General features: G+C 42.1%; 1 long non-coding RNA gene across 4 annotated transcripts in view; it reads right to left on the bottom strand.

Annotated features, from left to right (window-relative positions):
• Positions 1-12,822: 12,822 nt before the first annotated feature.
• LOC125637915 (uncharacterized) overlaps positions 12,823-21,062 on the bottom strand; it is a 198,334-nt gene continuing 190,094 nt past the window's right edge. For all 4 annotated transcript variants that reach the window (XR_012668818.1, XR_012668815.1, XR_012668816.1 and 1 more), the window contains one exon: positions 12,823-16,567. This is a non-coding gene — a long non-coding RNA (uncharacterized LOC125637915). The remainder of the gene's footprint in view (positions 16,568-21,062) is intronic.

The raw sequence follows: 21,062 nt of genomic DNA, 5'->3' as shown, positions 1-21,062 counted from the left end.
TTCTCTTCCAATATGGAGACCAGCTTGCACTTTGTACAGTCAAAGTCGCTTCTGTCCTGTGGAAGAAAGACAAACGTGGCACATCCAGTGCAGGTCACAACAGCTGAATACTCACCATCCATATTACCTTCCTTCTACGAGCTTCCTCAGGAGTTGTAGTAACTACTCAGAGAAGCCGGCAAGATGCAAGCCTCAGTGGGCTCCCCCAGGTGAACTCCCAGGTGAACTCCCTCTGTCAGCCTCTCTGCTGTTCACCACTCAGCTGGTTCGCAGCTGACTGGCTTTTTATAACAGTCAGGCCCCCTCAAGGCTCATCTGGAACAAAGCACTCGCAATTCACACTTTTCAAACAACCAATCAAGCACACGGTCAAACTGTCCCCACAACAGACACTCAGATACTAACCAACACAGCCTCCTTAATGCAGCCCTTAGTGTATCTCCTCCCAGACAGATCCCAGACAGATCCCAGGCAAACTCCCTCTGTTAGCCTCTCTGCTGTTCGCTCATGTTGAAACCTATACTGCTGTATCTTCACTGCCATATTTAGCCACACTAGCTAGATTACAGCTAGTACTGATATGCCTACATGAGCTGCAATCACACCTCCTGTCACAGTTTAGACATATCCTAAATGGGAGCTGATCTCTTTTGAAAATTTGATCACTAGTGACTAATCCTACTCTCAATGATATATGTAACAAAGCTCTTATTGAGTTTGAGCAGGATTGCATTTCTATTTATGGTCTGATCATGTTCATGTTGAATCAACTGGATTTCATTGATTTCATCAAGAGGAGGTTCCTTTACCTTCTCCAGTAGATAAGAAAGTTGTATGAGTCCTTTTAAGTTGAGAACTGTACAGGTGAAGAGGAAGCACATGATGGTATCTCCCGTTTGGAAGCTTCTCCATGATGCTGAGAAAGTAGTAGTGTGAGCTTCTGGGGAAATTTTCTGCCAAGGAGTCATAATCTTTGGCACTCTGAAATTTGATTTGTTTTAACTGAATGCTTAACTTCTCTTGTTGATATTGTGACAGACCCAGACCAGGAGTCTGGTCCTATTGGGATCCAGGACGTGGGCAGGCAGAGCTCGTCCACTACAAAGGAGCCCCCCCCAGCCTAAGGGGGAGATCCACAGGGCCTGGAGAGCCAACTAGTTACGGGGGACAACTAATGAAAAACAGGGACGGGAGTGCGGTCAAAGGGTCAAACGAAGGGAACCGGACGGGGACACCGAGCAGAGAACTCCGGACAGCGCCCACCGCTCCTCAAAGGCATCAAGGGAGTCAGTGGATGCCGCCCAGAGGAACTCCGCTCGGAGGCGTGAATGGACAGAGGATCGGAAATAGGCCCCGCAGTCGCAGGAGACTCCATTGGCCAACCTCCTCACCAGGAGTCTGGTCCTATTGGGATCCAGGACGTGGGCGGGCAGAGCTCGTCCACTACGAAAGGAGCCCCCCCCAGCCTAAGGGGGAGATCCACAGAGCCTGGAGAGCCAATTAATTACGGGGGACAACTAATGAAAAACAGGGACGGGAGTGCGGTCAAAGGGTCAAACGAAGGGAACCGGACGGGGACACCGAGCAGAGAACTCCGGACAGCGCCCACCGCTCCTCAGAGGCATCAAGGGAGTCAGTGGATGCCGCCCAGAGGAACTCCGCTCGGAGGTGTGAACGGACAGAGGATCGGAAATAGGCCCCGCAGTCGCAGGAGACTCCATTGGCCAACCTCCTCACCAGGAGTCTGGTAAAAGGCAAATATACTGGCCACTAGATTAATAGTTTTCTGTTCCCTAGGTGACCAGAGCAGGGGCTGCCCTAGAGCAATCAGGAACCTGCTAGAACCAATTAAGGCAGCCAAGCTAATCAAGACACCTGGAGCCAATTAAGAACTTTCTAGAATCAATTATGGCAGGCAGGCTAATCAGGACACCTGGTTTAAAAAGGACTTCCCATCAGTTAGTAGGGGGTGTGTGTAAGGAGCTGGGAATGAGAGCATGTGCTGCTGGAGGACTGAGGAGTACAAGCATTATCAGACACCAGGAGGAAGGTCCTGTGGTGAGGATAAAGAAGGTGTTGGGACGAGGCCATGGGGAAAAGCCCAGGGAGTTGTAGCTGTCGCAGAGCTGTTCCAGGAGGCACTCTAGACAGCTGCATTCCACAGGGCCCTGGGCTGGAACCTGGAGTAGAGGGCAAGCCCGGGTTCCCCCCAAACCTTCCCAACTCCTGATCAGACCCAGGAGGAGTTGATCTGGACTGTGGGTTCCACCAGAGGGAAGGTCTCTGGGCTGTTCCCCAACCTACATGGTGGATCAGCAGAGACTGCAGGGGTTGTTTTTCCCTTTTCCCCCATGCTGGCCAGTGATTAGCTCATCTGAGTGAATGGCAGATTTGAGCCATGAAAGTGGCCAAACCGAGGGCTGCCGTGAATCTCTAAGGTGAGCAAATCCGCCAATAAGCACAGGACCCACCAAGTTCTAGGCATTATCCTGTCCTAGGTCAACTTCTCCAAAAGTTGCATCCCTTTCCTTCCTTACCCAATATATCTATCCTTACGCAACACATCTATCCATTTTTGCCCATCTAGCAATACTAGCCCATCCCAGGTTTTACTTTTAAAATTATTTATTTAACATTTTGCAGTTATGATTTCTCTTAAGTTATATTTTTTTATAAAAATATCTCTTTTGGAGTTGCTCTTCCTTGTCTTTGTCTTTTCCCTCATTTCCCTCTTTTTTTCCTCTATATTAACGATACAATTTAATGCATCTTATTATCCCTTACTTTGGTTTGCCCTCAAGTTTCTTCAATAATATATAATTTTCCCACAGTTCCTTCTGTCTCCCTCCTTCCTGTTCCTTCCCTTTCCTCTCTTATTCTGCTATGTATTTTTAGTCTCTCTTCACCTCCAACATCTCCTTCATCCTCTGTTGTTTAACTTCCTGGTCAATCCTTCTTTTCTCACCCCCATCCATTACATGTTGTTCTCTGTTCCCATACACCCATAACTCAAATGCATTTTTCTCACTACAGGATGTGCACGCGCACAGACACACACACACCCCTATTCCAGGCGAGAATTTCAAGGATGATATTAGTACATTAGCTAATACATGTTACTTAAATGTTTTAAAATGCTAGTGTAGACAAGACACATTGCCTTTAGTGCACGATAAACTGGTCAAACTAGGGCAAATCTATGCTACCACACAAGCAGCTAACATGAACTAATGGGTTTAATCTGCAGCAAGGGAGATTTAGGTTAGATATTAAGAAAAACTTTCTAACAAAACAGGTAGTTAAATTCTGGCATAGGCTTCCAAAGGAAGTTGTAGAATTACCACCAATGGAATTTTTTAAGAACAGGTTGGACAAAGTGGGAGTGCCATAGGGGTCAGTCCTAGGGTTGGTACTAGTCAATATTTTCACTAGTGGCTTTGATAATGGACTGGAGAGTGTGTTTATAAAATTTGTGGAGGACAAACTGAAGGGTTGCAAGCACTTTGGAGGATAGCATTAGAGTTCAAAACAATCTTGATAAACTGGAGAATTAAGCTGAAATCAATAAGATAATATTCAATTGAGACAAGTGTATAGTACTTGACTTAGGAAGGAAAATGTCTACACAACTACAAAATGGGGAATAACTGGATAGGTGGCAGTACTACTGAAAAAGGTCTGGCGGCCATAGTGAATTACAAATTGAATATGAGTCAACAGTGTGATGCAGTTCTGAAAAAGGCTGATATAATATCAGGGGGGATATTATTGGGAATGTTGTATGTAAGACATGGGAGGGTAATTGTCCTGCTCTACTTGGCACTGGTGAGGCCTCATCTGGAATGCTGTGTTTAGTTCTGGGAATCACACATTAGGAAAGATATGGACATGTAGGAGAGAGTCCAGAGGAGAACAACAAGAACAAAAATTATAAAAGGTATAGAAAAACCTGACCTATGAGGAAAGGGTAAAAAAAATTGGCATGTTTAGTCTTGAGAAGAGAAGACTGGGAGTGGGGGGACCTGATAACCTGATATGTTAAAGTCTGTCACAAAGAGGACTGTGATCAATTGTTCTCCATGTGCACTGGAGGTAGAACAAGAAGTAATGGTCTTAATTGGCATCAAGGGACATTTAGGTTAGATAGAAAAAACATTGTAACTATAGGTGTAGTTAAACTCTGGAATAGGCTTCCAAGGGAAGTTGTGACATACCCATCATTAGAGGTTTCTAAGAACAGATTGGGCAAACACCAGTCAGCGATGGTCTACATTTATTTGGACCTGCCTTAGCACAGGGGGCTGGAGTTGATGACTTCTTGATGTCACTTTAGTCATACATGTCTATGAGTCTGTGTCAGTCTGCATTACAAGGACTTTTGAGGTAACTTGACTGAAAAACATGTTCCTTTTCCCCAGCAAGACAGGGACAAAGACATCATGTTCCAATGTTGCCAACTCTCACAGCTAGTGAAGCAATTTTGGCAAGAGAAGAGAGAGGTAGGCAGAGCTCTTTCCTGCTCTGCAACCAGGGGCTGAGAGGAGTTTTTGAGCATGGGAAGGGACTGTGGCGGAGGGGGGGGGGCAACTGACACCATTTTCACAGGAAGCGAGGGGAAGGAAAAAGCAGAAAGAGACCGATAGCTCAGGGTGGCTCTGTTTCCTTCTCCCCACTGTGAACAACCGCTTAGTCTGCTCTCTGCTCCTCTCCATCTCTGCAACACCAGGCCCAGGGAGGGGCAAAAGGGTGTGATATGGGGCTGGGAACACACAAAGAATAATTTGAATATGGGGAGAAGCATGAGGCTCTGCCCCATCAGGCAGCCAGAAAGAGATCCTGTAGTGGGGGACAATAATCATTGTAGTCATTAAATTATGACAGGGTAGCCAGGGAAAGTTCAAAAAATCAGGAGCCAGACCAGAAAACATATGATCTTTCTTAAATATCTCATGATTTGGGGGCAACCTCCTCAGTTTCTGAGGTTGACTCATTATTTTTGCACTTTGGGGTCTAGCCTTTTATCCAATGCACACACAGGGACATGCTGATGCTCCCACCCAGGACACACACTTGCAGTCACCTTGGGCAGGGCTGAATTACAGCATCAGAACTATGGGTATATATCTCTAGCCCCACCGCCTGCTGTTCCTATGTTACTGTCAGAGGCTCAACTTTTTTTTAAGTGTCTCACTCTGAAGGTTATAAATGTAACCCTGACAGCTCTATTTAAGTATAAACCAATACAGTGAAACCTGCCTGGACATGAAACAATAGCTCTGAGCGGTGTGATCTGTCCCATTCATCTCAATGGGTTAACTCTGAAACCTACCACTTTGCCCTACACCCTCCAGTAAAACATGGCTCTACTGGGGTGGTGTCAGCAGGGTCTTCAACACAGAGTTCTCTGTCTGTTTCATGCGGGCAGAGTCCTTCCTCCTCTAGACAGACCCAAGCCTGCCCTGAAAGGAACAGTTATAAGCCCCCACATCAGGCCAACAGATGGCTTTGTGTGGGTAGGGCCATGGTACAGATGAAGAGCCAGAGCATGGGGGCAAAGTCATAGGGATGTGGTTAGGACCCCAGGTTGCTTTTATTTGACCCTGTTTGAGGATATGCCTTGAAGGGGAGAAAGCTGCAAGTGGCATAGGCGTGAGCAGTGACTGCTCAGGCAGCAGCAGAGTAGTGGGGGGAAAAAGCTATTGGAGGATCTAGAACCCTGGAGTAAGCAGCTATAAGCAGGAAATGAGTTTATTTTGTTTGGCTTATTTGTTTATTTTCTTCCGTCCTCTGTCTGAGCCCCACTACACACCCACAAGATCTGCCTGCATGATAGGACTGGCCATATAGTCAAAACTGTCTTAAGTGACCACCTACGAGACCAGCATGTTTACCTATAAAGGGGGGTGTTTAAGGCAAGTCAAATTGTGCTGGAAACCATATAGGGCCACTTTAAAGTAATTGCTTAAAAAAAAAGCAAATCCAGGATTTCAATGATAGTTTCATTGGACTACATATGACTTAAGAGTTACAAATATTGGCCAAGATATTCAAAAGTGACTAATCTTTCTGAGACATCCTAAAGGGACCTACTCTTCAGAAAGTGCCGAGCACCTACTTTCTGAAAAATTAACCCTCCTTAAGGTTTCACAAGTTGGGCAGTCACAATCACTAGTTATTTTTGAAATCTCAGTCAATATTCCTACTTCATATACCTGAAAGAGACCATACTAATTGCTCATCTAGTAAATTTAAATTTAAAAAATGTGAAAGTTCTTCATTGATTCCCATTCTCTATTCATATGTAAAATATACTACCCCAACACCAGATTCACAGCTAATGTAAATCGACAGAGCACCATTGATTTCAGTGTAGCTACATCAAAGTATACAGCAGCTGAGAATCTGTCTTCCCTGTCTTGAATCCTTGGATCTGAAAAGTTAATTGTTTAAAAATAAAGTACAAAAATAACAGTAATGCAGAGGATTATGTTACTATAGCAGGTAAAAAGAGGGCAAAAGACAGTACATTTAAGGATTTAATATTTAAGCCTTTATTGTTTAATGCTTTTTAGGAAACATTCATTTTATTATATTTTGTTTGCAATGCACAGCAGGAAAACGATCACCTGCCCCACAACGAAAGAACCACACACTTCTTTGAATAGGTGAAGTCACTGTTAATGATTTGGGGGGATTGAAATATCGGAAGCAGCTCTTGTTACCTCTAATCATGGAGCTACCTGGCAACTGCATATTTCTTTGCTTGTTGTATACCTAAATGTCTATATTACCCACAATGGGGTGCTACAGGGTTTTTCAGCATCATTCATGGAGTCAGTACTTGTTGGGAGATGTCCTGCTGATCCAAACAGGTTCTCTGAGTACACCAAGCAATCTTCCTCCTGATCTCTGTTTTGTGGAAGGTGCAGAGACTGGGACCAAATCAAAACAGCTCTCCTTCAGTCCCTGGTTAGCTATGATCACTAAAAGATCATTTGTGTTTTGCTTGTGATTCCACTGAATGGTAAAAGCATCCTTAGAGCCTTGTACTAACAATTTTTGTAATAGGCAAAGGAGTGATTGGAGTTGTACCTGGCACCATCAAGTAGATTCTTTGCTATCCCGTCTGCCACCTTAAATATACAGAGCCAAAACAAATCACTAAATCCCTAGCATTACCTTGCTTTGAGCTAAACTTTGCAGAAAAAGACTGTAGGATTTCTATTTTATAATAATTATTATGTGGTCGTTGGCCTAATATATTCAATGCTAATTATTCAATTTGCTTTTTTTCCCCTAAAGCTTCCCCTTCCCCACCATAATGTATCACATTTGCTTTTAAACTAAAGCAAGAATTGGGAAGTCTGGTGCTTTTAGCTAGGTTTTCAGATCAATTATGCCTTTTACATTGTGCACATTTAGTTTAAGTGCTTTACAGCACTGGACCAGAGAGCAGGCCAGCTCAGTTACTGTGGAGACCTAAATGCATGCAGGAAATGGATTAGGAACTGATTGATACAGACAGTCAATTAGTACTTCAAAGGGAAGCTGACTCCTTGTTTTATACACACAGAACATGGGATAAAAGATTGTAGTCTGATGTCTTGTAATCTCTGTTGCTTCAGTGTTGACCAGGACAGCATGATGTTGGAGGGTTTCTCGGAAGTTAAAAGAGTCCTGCATTGGTTCCTAATGGAATGGAAGCATTAAAAGAAACAATGACATTGTGTGATCTGTACACACTAGCTTTTCTAAAGTATTTCAGACTGTCCTGAACTGACTCTCTGGGACTCTGTTCAAGTCAAAAGTGTTCTTAATCTCTGTGATGTGCTGATCAAACCTTGAACTGTCAGGTCACATTAGTTCCACAGGACCAGGTCTATTTATGATTAATTAAAATTTCTTCTTGATTGCATACAGTCCTTTTTAATGTATAATCCCTTTATTGTGTAATGATTGAGACTATGGGCCCAATTCCTAAAATATAAAAAAATACTTGTGAGGGTGTTACGCCCATGCTGGGATGTATTAAGTCCATCCATGTGATAAGGGAAACAAAAAGAGGAAATCTAGGCAGATATGAAGCAACCCAATACCAATATACTATAAGGAAAGGATTTTAGTTGCCCTGATTTCATGAGAAAACTCCATTGTGGACATTGGGAGTGACACTTTTTTCCCATAAAAGGGCTGACTGCATGTCGACAATGGAATATATTCATGTCTCTGGCTGTAGAAGAAACCACTTCCCCCCATCTCTGCTCTTCATTCTCCTGAAAGCAACAAAACATCAGCCTGGAACAAAATTAAGAACAGTGGCATCAGAACACCATTCCTTTGTATTTAATGTAATGGTTTCTTTATTTGTTTTTACTTATAATGACAAATATGAATGGGAAATGAGAATATTTAAGGACAAAGTTGTGAAGAAAACTGGGAAAAGAAAATTGGCTCCTAAGGACTGTTTATATTTACAAGTCTGTTTCTTTCCTCTGTGCTCTGTATCTATGGAGTAACATACATATATTCCTCACTGTAGTTATAGTAATTATTGATTAAATGCCAACCATGTGTTGGGGCCTTTACATGACAAACATAAGGCAGTCCCTGTCCTATAGAGAACACAATCTAACAGCACTGGAGAACTAGAGAGAAGACTTTCCTTAAGAGTAATTATTCGTAGAATCCCTCATTTGATTTTGTTGTTCACTCTATTTCATATTAACTACTCATTTGTCTGGAAAAAGAGCATTAAACTGTCACATATAACCTGTTTTAGTGTCAAGCATGCCAAGTTATGCCACCTATTTCTTTTGGAATTGACTTAACGCACATTTGAGTCCAGTGCCAATAATAAAAATAAATTATTTTTTCCATTTAGATTTGTCTCCTATTTTGTGTGCTGAACACAATTTTTCAGTAGCTACCATGTACACAAATGATTACAACCACACCACAGATTACAGATAGCCCACAGGATAAACTGTTAAAATGCAAACCCCATAATTGTATGGAAATTGAACTCAAAATACACTTGCATGAAAGATATCAGGTACATCTTTCATCAAATGTATAAACTTGACATGAAAATCTGAATAGACTTAAACGGTATTCTGCTCTGATAATGCCAAGCGGTACTGACACTGATCTGCTGTGAAGTAATGTGTTTCTATCAACTCTTCACCCTCCCACGATACTACATCGCATATACTGTCTGTCTTCCTGTAATGCCGGATGAAATGTTGCTTTTTTCTTAGTTCACTGCTCACTGATGATTATCTGTAGCCATTTCCATGCCTCAGAATGCATACTCTCCCACCCATCCCAGAGGAAACAAATATTTAGCGTGACAACTAGAGTGATATCACTGTGAAGATAATGTTATAAGGACTGTACCCTAGGACCACAACAAGAGCAAGGTATTTTTTTCTGCTCTCTGGTTTTGAATTGCAATGTCACATTGCGGGTGCATTATGTTACTGCATTTTGTTCCTGGGGCTATGTAACAGTATAAGTTGGAATTTTAATTGCACCCAAATCCTGCTGCTACATATACCCATTGCCTGTCCTGACAGTGCACTGATAATGTCTTCTAAAAGATCGATACAAATAAGTATATTATCATTGATGGGAAACCAAAATGTACATCAACACTCCCCTTCTGGTGCTGAAACCAAGCAACACAGATTTTTACCTCAGAGATAGCACTCACTATACAGTACAGAATCAATTCTTTAGGTCCATAGTGCAACTAAGACTTAGATTTAGGATTAGAAAATAGTCAGACAAAAGTCTTCTGAGTTTCTGACTCAGCACAGCAACACATGTTCATGTTTCAGAATGGACAAAAAAAATTCCCATTAAACTTTGTGCTCTGAAGTTATCATGTTGTTAATATTCATTTTGGGCAAAATACTCGCCTTTATAGTGTACAAACTCATTTGACTTTTCTCTTCACTCCAAACACTTCATTACACTGAACGCTTGTTCCACTGAACTTTTGTTTCAGGTAGATACAGACAAATTTCACTCTGTAGAGCAATAAGTCCTTAACACACATTGTGTAAATATTTCTTTAAAAACCACAGATTTTGATTGATGAAATGGAAAAACAGGACATTTCAGGTCCTGAAAGAATTTCCTGGGACACAGGGAAGCAGTATGATTATATATCACTGTTAAATGTTTTTCACAACATTTGTTTTTTCCTGTTTGCACCAGATTCTATGACACTTGCACATCGCCGATTCTGCTCTTTCACCAACCAGCACTTTCCTTTACACAAAACACCATTGGATCTCTCCCCTCACTAAATGCATCAGCAGAGGTTCCATGCCCAGCTCACATCCCTGCCCCGGAGATCCCTGACTTGCAGCAACATTTATGCCCCACCCCTCACCTGACATACAGCAGCACTTGAGGGGAATTGATCCAACTGCTTACTCAGACACCACACTCAGATTCCAAGATTGCTGGCTTAACTCTTCTTTTCCTCATCCCCAGAGAGATCAACAGCAGTTGCTTCATTCAGGTTTTCTTACTCCTCTTGTCACCTTGGAGATGTCCAGGTCCGGAGTTCCCCACACCACAGGAACATGCATGCTGTCAACCACAGGACTCCTCAAAACATCAGCCTGGGATGTTTGCATGTTCATAGAATTTGTATAATCAGAGAAATTATGTTTCCATTCTACGCATCCGATGAAGTGGGCTGTAGCCCACGAAAGCTTATGCTCTAATAAATTTGTTATTCTCTAAGGTGCCACAAGTACTCCTGTTCTTTTTGAGGATACAGACTAACACGGCTGCTACTCTGAAGCCTGTCAATATAAATGGTTTCTTCAGAACATTTGAAGAAAGGAAACAAAATATTGATAAATATATATAAACTTTACTCACCTTTGGGTTCTGCTATCCTCACACAGTCAGAGCTCACTCCTCAATCACCTACACTCCATTCTTCAAAAGTCCCTGTGGAAGTCAAAGCTCTGAAACAACTATAGTACTGATCTCCACATCCTCTACACACCTCTTTTCATCAGTTCATCCTGCATCTGATCTCCAGAAAGACTTCCTCTCACTCCAGCTGGCCGAATATTCCCTGCTGCCACCATCTTGAGTTTCTCAGCTCCCAGACTGATTCCCTCCTATTGCCTTTTGATGCCCAGCACTTAAATATCCCTCACCTGGTTCCCTCAGACATGCTTCCTCCCTTTTCATTCCACCAGCCTTTCCCTCCCTCTGCTTCTGCTCCCTTGGTTCCCCTGGTCCTCAAATCAATTCCTTCAATCGTAGCGGTGCTCCCCACACCTGTACCACAGGTTTTCTGAATCCCAAAATCATTCTTTCCCACCAACTCTAACCCCCCAATTCCCACTCAACAACCCTCACCTCCTCCCCACCCCAAATTCAAATACTTGCTCTTTCTTCCACCTGGTGCTCTGGAATTTTTAGTCCCACAGATTCCACTGTTCCCAACTCTCATTTTAATCACTAGTCTCCCAAAACTTGGTATTTACTTAAGGCCTTTGCTCTTAGGGTTATGTGATTATGTCAGAATCTCCACTTTTTTTTTTTTTTGTAAATAAGTTTCTAGCCTTTGTGGTTGAAAAGAAAAGCAGAAAATGTGAAACCTAAAAGTTCAAAATCTTCCAGCAGCTCCCATGGGCCTGGAGCAGCGAACTGCGGCCACTGGCAGCTGCGATCGGCCAAACCTGCGGACGCGGCAGGTAAACAAACTGGCCCGGCCCGCCAGGGGCTTTCCCCGCACAAGTGGCGGAACAAGTTTGGGAACCACTACCCTAAAGACAGAATATTTTTTTCTAAATTTGTACATTTCTCCATGTTCTGTCTATAACAACTAATTCTTATTGTGCTAATGGAAACAGTTTTTAAAAAATCTGATATGCTTATGCCACTATGCATATAATATTGTAAATACTTTCTAATAAGTAAATTAGAAATACTTTCTAATAACATCCTAAAGACACAAAATCAAGAGGGTACCAAATGGAATGACATATTTTAATTAAATTCTGACTGGAATAACCATTAGGAAAAATACTTTTAAAATATTTTAAATTATTTCAGTTTGATTCAACACTATTGTGCTGTAACTCACAACTCGATAAAGCCTTTGCACAGATATCTACATTATAGGGAGGATTGTGCCGCATTTAAAGTTAACTTTAAAAAAATCCAAAAATATCAATCACTCATACATTAAAATTGATCCAGGTTCAAATTTGTCAGAAACAGGTGTCAGTCTGATCACAAGTTTTTCTCTAGTTATTTTGGCTTACTGAGTAAATGGCACAGATTTTGAAATTTAATATACAAATCCACCATCAATGTATTACTCGTACATTTGTGTGTGTTGTGCATTTTTGTATGTTCCTAAAAACATCCAACTGATAATGAGTCTGTAACGGGTTGGACCCCTCATCTGGGATGCCACCCCTCATCTGGGATGATGTACTGAGGTTTCACTGAGTCTGCCTGCTCCTCTAGCCTGGGCTCCCTCTCCCAGTTTTGCTGAATTAGGCCTTCCAGCCCCTGGCAGCATACGCATACAGGTAGGGATGCACCATCTGTAGAAGCAAACAGACTCTGCAAACAGCTCTCTATGAGAAGACTCAGCTAGGAAATTGCCCAGCACTCAAGTGCAGCTCCCCTCTGGAAAGTACACCCAAAATAATATTGTCTCGCGCTGTAGAGAAATCTACACAACGTAAGCTAATATATAAACCCCCTCCCTCAATGTGCAGGGAGATATGCACAACTTCTTGGCCCCTCCCCCAGTTAGAAATTGCACAAACTGGGTTTAATAACAAACAATACAAGTTTATTAACTATAAAAGGCAGATTTTAAGTGATTATAAGGGATACAAACAGAACACAGCAGATTGCCAAGCAAATAAAACAAAACACACATACTAAGCTTAAGATCTTAAAGAGACTAGTTTCAAGAAGTAATTTCTCACCCTAAATGTTGTTTTAGGCAAGTTGCAGAGTTTCTGTAGCTTAGAGTTCCAATTATTTCTCTTTACATACTAGACTCCTCTGGACTCAGCCCTTGCCTTTCTCAGTGTTCAGTTCCTTTGTCTCTTCAGGTACTTTCAGCAGTCTTTCTTCTTGGGCAGGAAGGCAATGGAGAAGAGTCCTGTTTGCCCTGCTCCCCAGCCTTAAATAAGATTTACATAAGGCAGGAATCTTTTTTGTTTCCCAGTCTTGACCGTCCCCTTCTTTTAGTGGAAAATTACTAGAAATCCAAAATGGTGTTTAGTATCAGGTGACAGGACCACCTGACCTAGTAGTGTCACAGCTACATCCCAGGATGCCTCTCAGGAAGGAGCGAGATTAGTATCTTCAAAGTCTTACTGTTTCTTCCTAATGGCCCATCAAGGGTGATGGCCTGTTGTCTGGTGGGTGTCTCCCAAATACACAGTCAATATTCCTTACTTTAGATACAGAAATGATACATGCATACAAATTGGATAATCACATTCAGTAAATTATAATCTTTCCAGTGATACCTTACAAGACCCATCTTGCATAAAACATATCTGTTATACCATATCCACATCATAAGCATATTTCCATAAAGAATATGGGGTGTAAAATCAGTGCCCAAAGGAGCCATCTCAGTCTATTGTACCTATTTTTCATTTTTTGTCTTGTACCATTAAATAGAAGCCTGTCTCTCGGACATGTCCATGTAAGTGTCTAACCATCAGCTTAAGCTCAACATGGCTACACCAGAGCTCTTATTTTTTTTTCCCAAAATGCTCCCTGCTACTTCCTTTCTCAATCACTGTGGACAGCACTACCTTCCTGACTGTTACTCAGTCCTATAACCTGAGTGTCATCTTTGACCTGGACCTCTCTCAAGGTCTTCACACCCAGACTGTGTCTAAATCTTGCAAATTCTTTCTGCATAACATCTTTAAGATATATCTTTTCTTATAGATTTGTGGGTGGATAAGTCTTATCCAGGCTCTTATCACCTTGCATCTCAATTTGTGTAACATCTTTTTCTCTGGCCTTGACAAATGCAACAATTCAGAATGTTGCTGCAAAGATTATTCCCCTGTCCTACCACTTTGGCCATGTAACCTTGTCTTTGCACCCCATCACTGGCTCCACATTGCACCCAAATATAAAGCTACTTCTTTCATTTTAAAGGCTCTCCATGGCCTATCCCCACTGTCACAGGGTCCACTCTCCACTTGAGGCACCTCCAGCTGGTTACTCTGGGGATTAGCTCTGTCTCAAGCTGCACGCTTCTCAGTGGTCTCGCCACCCATCTTCTTCTCTGTGTATGTGGCCTCTCCCGTTCTTGGTGCAGATGCTTCCAGTCCATGGATTGGTACTCCAGCGAGGCCACTAAGTCCCTCCCCTTCCAGGGAAATCCCAGTGTTTCCAGACCAGCTATCCAGCTGGCATTTCCAGTGCTCGGAGCCAATACCCACTGACTTGTAGGGGAACCCAGGCCCACCCTCTGCACTGGGTTCCAGCTCAGGGACCCTGTAACATGTAGCTGAAGCCTGTACTGCCTTTGACCTCGTTGTTGTTTCCCTGGGCTTTTTTCTACCTAAGTAGCTACCCACCCCCACCCTGGGTTCACCAGTTTCTTCACTCCCTCCTCTAAGGTAGTCTGTGCAGCCTGCCTTCCCGCAGCCTCAAACACTCCTCCCCCCTTTTCACGGAGTGACTACCCTTCCCTAGACACCACCCCCTACCCAGTAGCCAGCTACCTGTCTTTCTACAGACCCCACATGTTCTTGCCCAGGTGAGCCAATTCCTCCTCCATTAGCTCCCTGACTTTCAGCCTAATTAGTAGCTTCGACCCATCTGGCCCCACCCAGCTCTTGTCAGATCAGTATGGGGTGCACGCGCCATCACACCTACTCTCTCATTTGCTGTTTGCTCCCACATCTGACCCCGCTCATGATGCCAGCCTCCATCACCCACTCGTTACATTTTCAAACAAGCACCTATGTGATTTTGGCTATGCTGTCCCTCATGCTTGGGAGAAGCTCACTGTAAACATCTGCAAAAATACTACATTGTTCTCCTACAAATCCCCTCTTTAAAACTTTCCTTTGCCATGATGCCTTAATATAACTTAACAGTTAGGCTGCTGATGAGCTGAGATCACTGCCTGTCCTGCTGACCAATATGGTCTCATTGTTTCCCTGTACTCCCCCACCTGTCTGTCTCCAGCTGTTGTCTCTTGTCTTAGATTGTAAACTCTCTGGAGCAGGAACCATCCTTTTGTCCTGTGTTTGTACAGCACCTAGCACAATGGGGTTCTGGCTCCTGACTAAGGCTCCTAGGTGCTGCAATAATACAAATAATTATATGTATATGTATATAGTGTTATCATTTGTGTGTGTGTGTGTGTATACATTTTCACACAAATCTAAACTAAAAGACAAAAAGAAAAGGGGGACTTGACAAAGGAATTCAAAGCTAATTGAAACTCTATCCTTAGGATCACTTTCTGCCCTGATTTAGCCCCATTAAAATTTAGTGGAAGTCAGTAGGATTATACTGGGTTGCAATTTTTAAGATGACATCTTGTATTTAATATTGTAGCCATGTTGGTCCCAGGATATTAGAGAGACAAGGTGGGTGAGGTAATATCTTTTATTGGACCAACTTCTGTTTGTGTAAGACACAAGCTTTCAAGCAATCCTAATCTTGTATCTAGATAGTACAGTACACACCAGATAATATGCAAAACTGAAAGAGGTTGAATACCTTGGCAAAATGGGGCAGAGCCTCAACTAGCATTATTCATCACAGCTCCGCATATTTCAATTAATTTATGTGGATTTACATTAGCCCAATGTCTGTATTGGAAAAAATTAAAGAAAGTTTCAGCAAACACTTTTAACTGTGCTTCTTTCTTTTGATAAGTTAACTCACAAGGTTTTTTTCCCCTCGTAACAAAAAAGTTTGGAGTGCAAATTAAATTGACACATTTTCAATGGGTTTCACTAGATTTAAATACAGAACTCCTGTTCAATTCAGTGGGAGCTGTGTGGCTAAATCTTATGCAACTACTTGAACATTAAAGACATGTTCATTAAGTGAAACAGAGTGCATTTTGGAACAACTCTGTATTAGCTACAAGCAACAAATCTTTTTAAAACCTAGCAACCAGTTCATGGTTAAGCAGATGCTTTCCAACTAGGGCCTTTAAGAACTTTTCCTACTAAAGTTATAAAACCTCTAAAGATTTTTAATACAGTGTTTCATATTTTTAAAATTTTGAACTACTAGTGTGCATTTCTCACCAGCTGAACATTCAAGTTATGAGGCATAATCCCTCAGCAAACAGATTTTTTTATTAAAAAGCCACCAGCAGTGCTTTCTTGCCAGTATGTGTCTTTTCTATGAAGATCAAAAAAAATAAATAGTGAGTTGGAAATGAGCCATCTTTACTTAAGATTTTTTGCTTTAGTTTTGGGGTCCCCCCCAGTCAACATGTTGCCTCAGCAACCAAGATTTCTGCTTTGAGGCAGAAGACAGATTTCTTTGGTTCAATCACGATGCAAAGCTGAAAGAAGGAAAAGCGAGACAGGCAATGAAAATTCACCATTTCACTATTTGAATATATGAATTACCCTGAGCTGCAGCCAAGCCATGGGTCTTATCCACAGTGTCTTTCAACACTTATTCAAATCCTTCAGTGCTGCAATACTTCATTTCCATTAATTAAATAATTACATCAAATTCTGTCTGAAGATAACATTCAGCTGAATTCATGCATTCCAAAACAGTTATTCCATTTAGCTAAAGCTCATATTATTACACAATGAATTGACAAAGATTTTGTTTATTTCTTTAACCAGAAACTAAAAAAGACCCTCTTTAAAACCACAGTGGAAATAATGGCACACATAGTGAGAAAACTGGAATTTAATGCTCTAAAACCTCAGTACTTTCTTTAATCCCATGAACATGACCTTATGAGCTCTCACTTAATGCATCTCAAAGATGAAGCTCAGCGAAGTTGATTAAAAACGGATTGTTCGTGCTTACGTAAGATGAAACACACTGTTATTAATGGAAAAAGCAAAATTATTAATATAGCAGTGCCCGAATCCCTCTACATAATGAGATTACATCTTAGCCTCTTTTTAAAAACGCAGTACAATTAGTTTTTATCGCCCATCTTTGGTCATGTTATCACGAATGCGTTACACAGAGACAGTCGGTCATATGGCTCAGAAGGAGAGAAACAGTGACGTAGACAGAGAGAGGAAACAGCACAAATGAGTTATGAAGAGTTAAAAGAAAGGAAGAGAAAGGCCTCTGAAAATACAGTGGAGTGAATGAGGAACAGGACTAGGCATTTATGAAGTCAGAGGTCCATTTATTCTGCTTTGCTTATGCTCTGATGATATCAGAGAGCCAAATTTGTATTGTATTGTACTAGAGTATGTTTGAGTAGCCTAGGGGCTGCTCTAACTTATGCTGACTGTCTATGTTACGTTTGGCCTTGTCATGGCAGGTACGTGGCATGCCACACCCCACAATATGCTCACGACAATCAGAGCCAGAATGCTAGAGACAATCTAGCTAAGAAAGATGTTGAATGATATACTGAGTGTATATTAATTATATTGATTACTTAAGAATTCCCAATTAGCACTCTGAAGTTTGGTAGGTTTTTACCCTAAGATCAGGCCCAGTATTAAAATTAAAGTTTAGTTGGGAACCCCTGACATGCATGGCTGCAACTCCCAACCTTAGGAAAAACCTGCATTTGAAATTGTTTTATTAACACAGTTAGCAAAGTTATAAACACTCCAATGAAATAGGATTGTTAGAGATAATACAGACTGTGCATCTAAGCATCCATATTCTCACCCCACCCCCTGCAGAACAACCTGAAGTATTAGTCATTATCTTCCTCCTCCACCTCCTCTTCCTTGCCACCATCACAGTGGTCGTCATCCTGGCACCTCCCAAGAGTTAGATCTCCTAAGGCACACAGCCCAGGTTACAACTTTCATAATGTGTTATGCTGATGCCCAGGAGCATTGGATTATTCCTAAAAGTAGGGGGGCCCTGCCCCTCCTCTCGCCCTGACGCCCTGCCCACTAGCCAAGCCGGAAGCTGGACCCAGGCCAGGGAGCCCAGACCCCTCCACCTGCCTGGGGTAGGGAGGCCCGAGAGCAGCCCCTGGCCCGCATCCCTGCCCTCCAGGGCCCCCTGCCCAGGGCAGATGGAGGGTTCATGGCTCCCCACAGCTGCCCACATGGCTGGTGCCCCGACCCGGCTCTGGCTTCTGGCCTGGCGGGGGAGGGGGACCCGCAGGGGCCAAAGAGCTGCAGCTGGGTCATGATAACAACCACCTGGGTAGCTGTGAGGAGCCACAGACCCTCCATCTGCTCTGGGTGCTCTTGCCCCAGGCAGGTGGAGGGTGCATGGTTCCCCACAGCTGCCCAGGCTCCCCAGGCCAGGGTCCAGCTTCTGGCCTGGCTGGCTTGCGGGACCTCATTTTCAAAAGTGGAAGGGCCTTGGCCCTTCCTGTTCCAGTGCCCCTGCTGACACCACTGTGCCTAATGCATATTCAGGAGGGGTTTCTCTCCTTTTCCTAATTTGTATATCCTCACCATACTAATACTGGGGTGCCCTTCTCCCATAGCTTGCTAGTTTGTTTACCACAAGCTTTTTAGCATATATGTCAATTAGTTACCATGGAACTCTTATGCTCAAACATCTGCTGATGGTCTTTACTTAAAATATCACAAGCTGGTATAAACTGTGGTTTTCTGTCAGCAGTTTAGTCATTACAGCATTCTATTTTGTGATGCCATATGACCTAAGGTTACACCTGGTTAATTGCTTATGCTAAGGCTTTGGTGACCTTATGCCTTGTTTAGCTAAGCTATTGTCTTACAGGCCTTGTAGGCTGATTACATTACTGCCTTAATTTATACCTCTGCCTTACCTAGCAAATACCTATAGGCTACAAAAGAGAAGATGGAAGTTGTTCAGAGGGGTGATGGAGTGGACCCCTGGGCAACTTCACATAAGAGACTCTGGTCAGGGAGGAAAGTGGAGGAAAGGTCTCATTTCTTCATGGGTCATTCTAGATCTACTTGAAACATATGTAAAAATCACTCAGATACTATGGTGGTGGGAACCATAGAAATGCTTGCTACAATAAAAGCTTAGAAAAGCAGGAGAGCAATTTCAGATTAGATTCGCAGCCCAAATACCAGCAGACATGGAGTAATGGAGACAGTGAATGAGTAATGTGTTCCTACTTCCACATTTACGTGCATTATTCCCATGAAGTTTAAAGTACATATTTTAGAAGTCCAAAACCAAACTGCTGTGGGGATTAGACCTGGATGAAATTTTTGGCATGACAATTTTTTTTCATTGGCAAATGGTCTTTTTCCAAAATCAGAAATATTTTCACAAACCATTTGTTGACATTACCACCATTTTCCACTTTTTTATGAAATTTTCTGATGTTTTAAATAATTTTTACTAAAATTTTTCATTCAAAAAAAACATTTTCTTACTGTTAAGAAATATGAAATATTTTGAAAACAACTTCAATTTAAAAAATGGTAAAAAAAATATCATGGCATGGACACTTTTAGAAAAAATGGATGAAATCATTCTGCAAAATGAAATCACATTTCAACATTCTGAATTTTTTCATGAAATTGTTTTCCCATTTTTCAACCATCTCTGGTTGGGATAAATTATGTGCTGTATGACATTCTCCCCAAATACTTACACCTGGAACCATCACCCCCTTAAAAATGTATCCAAAAGTACCAGTTCTCACATAAACCAAGCAAAGAAAATAAATGTAGAGTTTCTGGGTCTCACTTTTATGGAGTTATGATGTGATAAAAAACAATTACATTTTCAAGAAGTAAAACCACTTCCTTTTTTTAAAAACTTCATCTCTCCCAGCTATCTTCTCTGATTTGCCTCAAACTTCCCAGAGAAAAATCTCTCTAATAGGATTACCTTTGTGAAATTTCAGGCAGATTGGTTTGATTCTGGTGAATTTAGGAGTAGAAGGAGGACTCAGACTTTAATGTATCTCAGAAAACTAGTTGATCTTCAGTGTGAGGAGTCTAACAATTATTTCCATAATGTGAGCTGCAACCAACCTGGAGCTGTTTTATTCTCAACATCATGGTTTTTGTTACCATAAACTAAAGATGTTCATGGAGACTTTTCTAACCCCTGGCGTTTAGCCAGCTGATCCAGCTATCAGATTTGCTCTTTGGCCTCCCCTGCTGAGGCTGACTTTTCTGTCAGACTGTCAGGGTGGGCGAGGCATGTGGCAGAGGCTTCTGCCAGCTAATCTGTGCCCTCCCTGCTCTCAGATCTTCCACTGTCCTCCTGTGAGACCCCCCCCCCCACCTCCCTCCAGCCAGTTGTAGGAGGAATCCAATGCAAAGAGTGCTAGCAGATGAGAGAGAGGGGAAAGAAATCATAGTATTGGTTTAGCAGGAGCAGCCAGGTCTGCACCCTTTATGGGAAGGTGGGGCTGACTGAGCAGGGATGTTGCGGCTACTGGGAAAAGGAGCATGGAGCTTGGGAGACATGCAGCCTCAAATGTACTGGCCTTGTCTGACTTTGGTCAAAATAAATTAATACTCTTTTGCACTTGCATGCCACCTTTTTACCAAGGATCTCAAAGCACTACAGCCATATTAAATAAAACCAACAACACCATGAGGTACAGTACATAAGAATTAACATTCCCACTTTACATTTTACTACTGCGCTGATCTGGATTTATAGTTTTTAAAAATGTTTCCACTTTAACACCAAAGCCATTCTGGGTACTCCAAAACTACCCGGGGTATTGGACTATTGTTCCCATATCTTTATTGCCCTACATTTGTTCCTTGTTTCCAGTCTAATTATTTTGTGTTTTGCTGAACTGAACTTAAGAACTTTTAGAAAGGCACTTTGTAAACTTAATATATTGCTATATGCCATCTGCTAGTTCAATCACTAAATAATCTAAATCTTTTAGAATAAGAGTTATTCTATTCCTCATT

This window comes from Caretta caretta, chromosome 1 (genome assembly GCF_965140235.1).
Source record: "Caretta caretta isolate rCarCar2 chromosome 1, rCarCar1.hap1, whole genome shotgun sequence".
NCBI classification, from domain to species: domain Eukaryota; kingdom Metazoa; phylum Chordata; order Testudines; family Cheloniidae; genus Caretta; species Caretta caretta.
The sequence above is the reverse complement of the archived record's forward strand: the minus strand, read 5'-3'. Positions and strand labels throughout refer to the sequence as shown.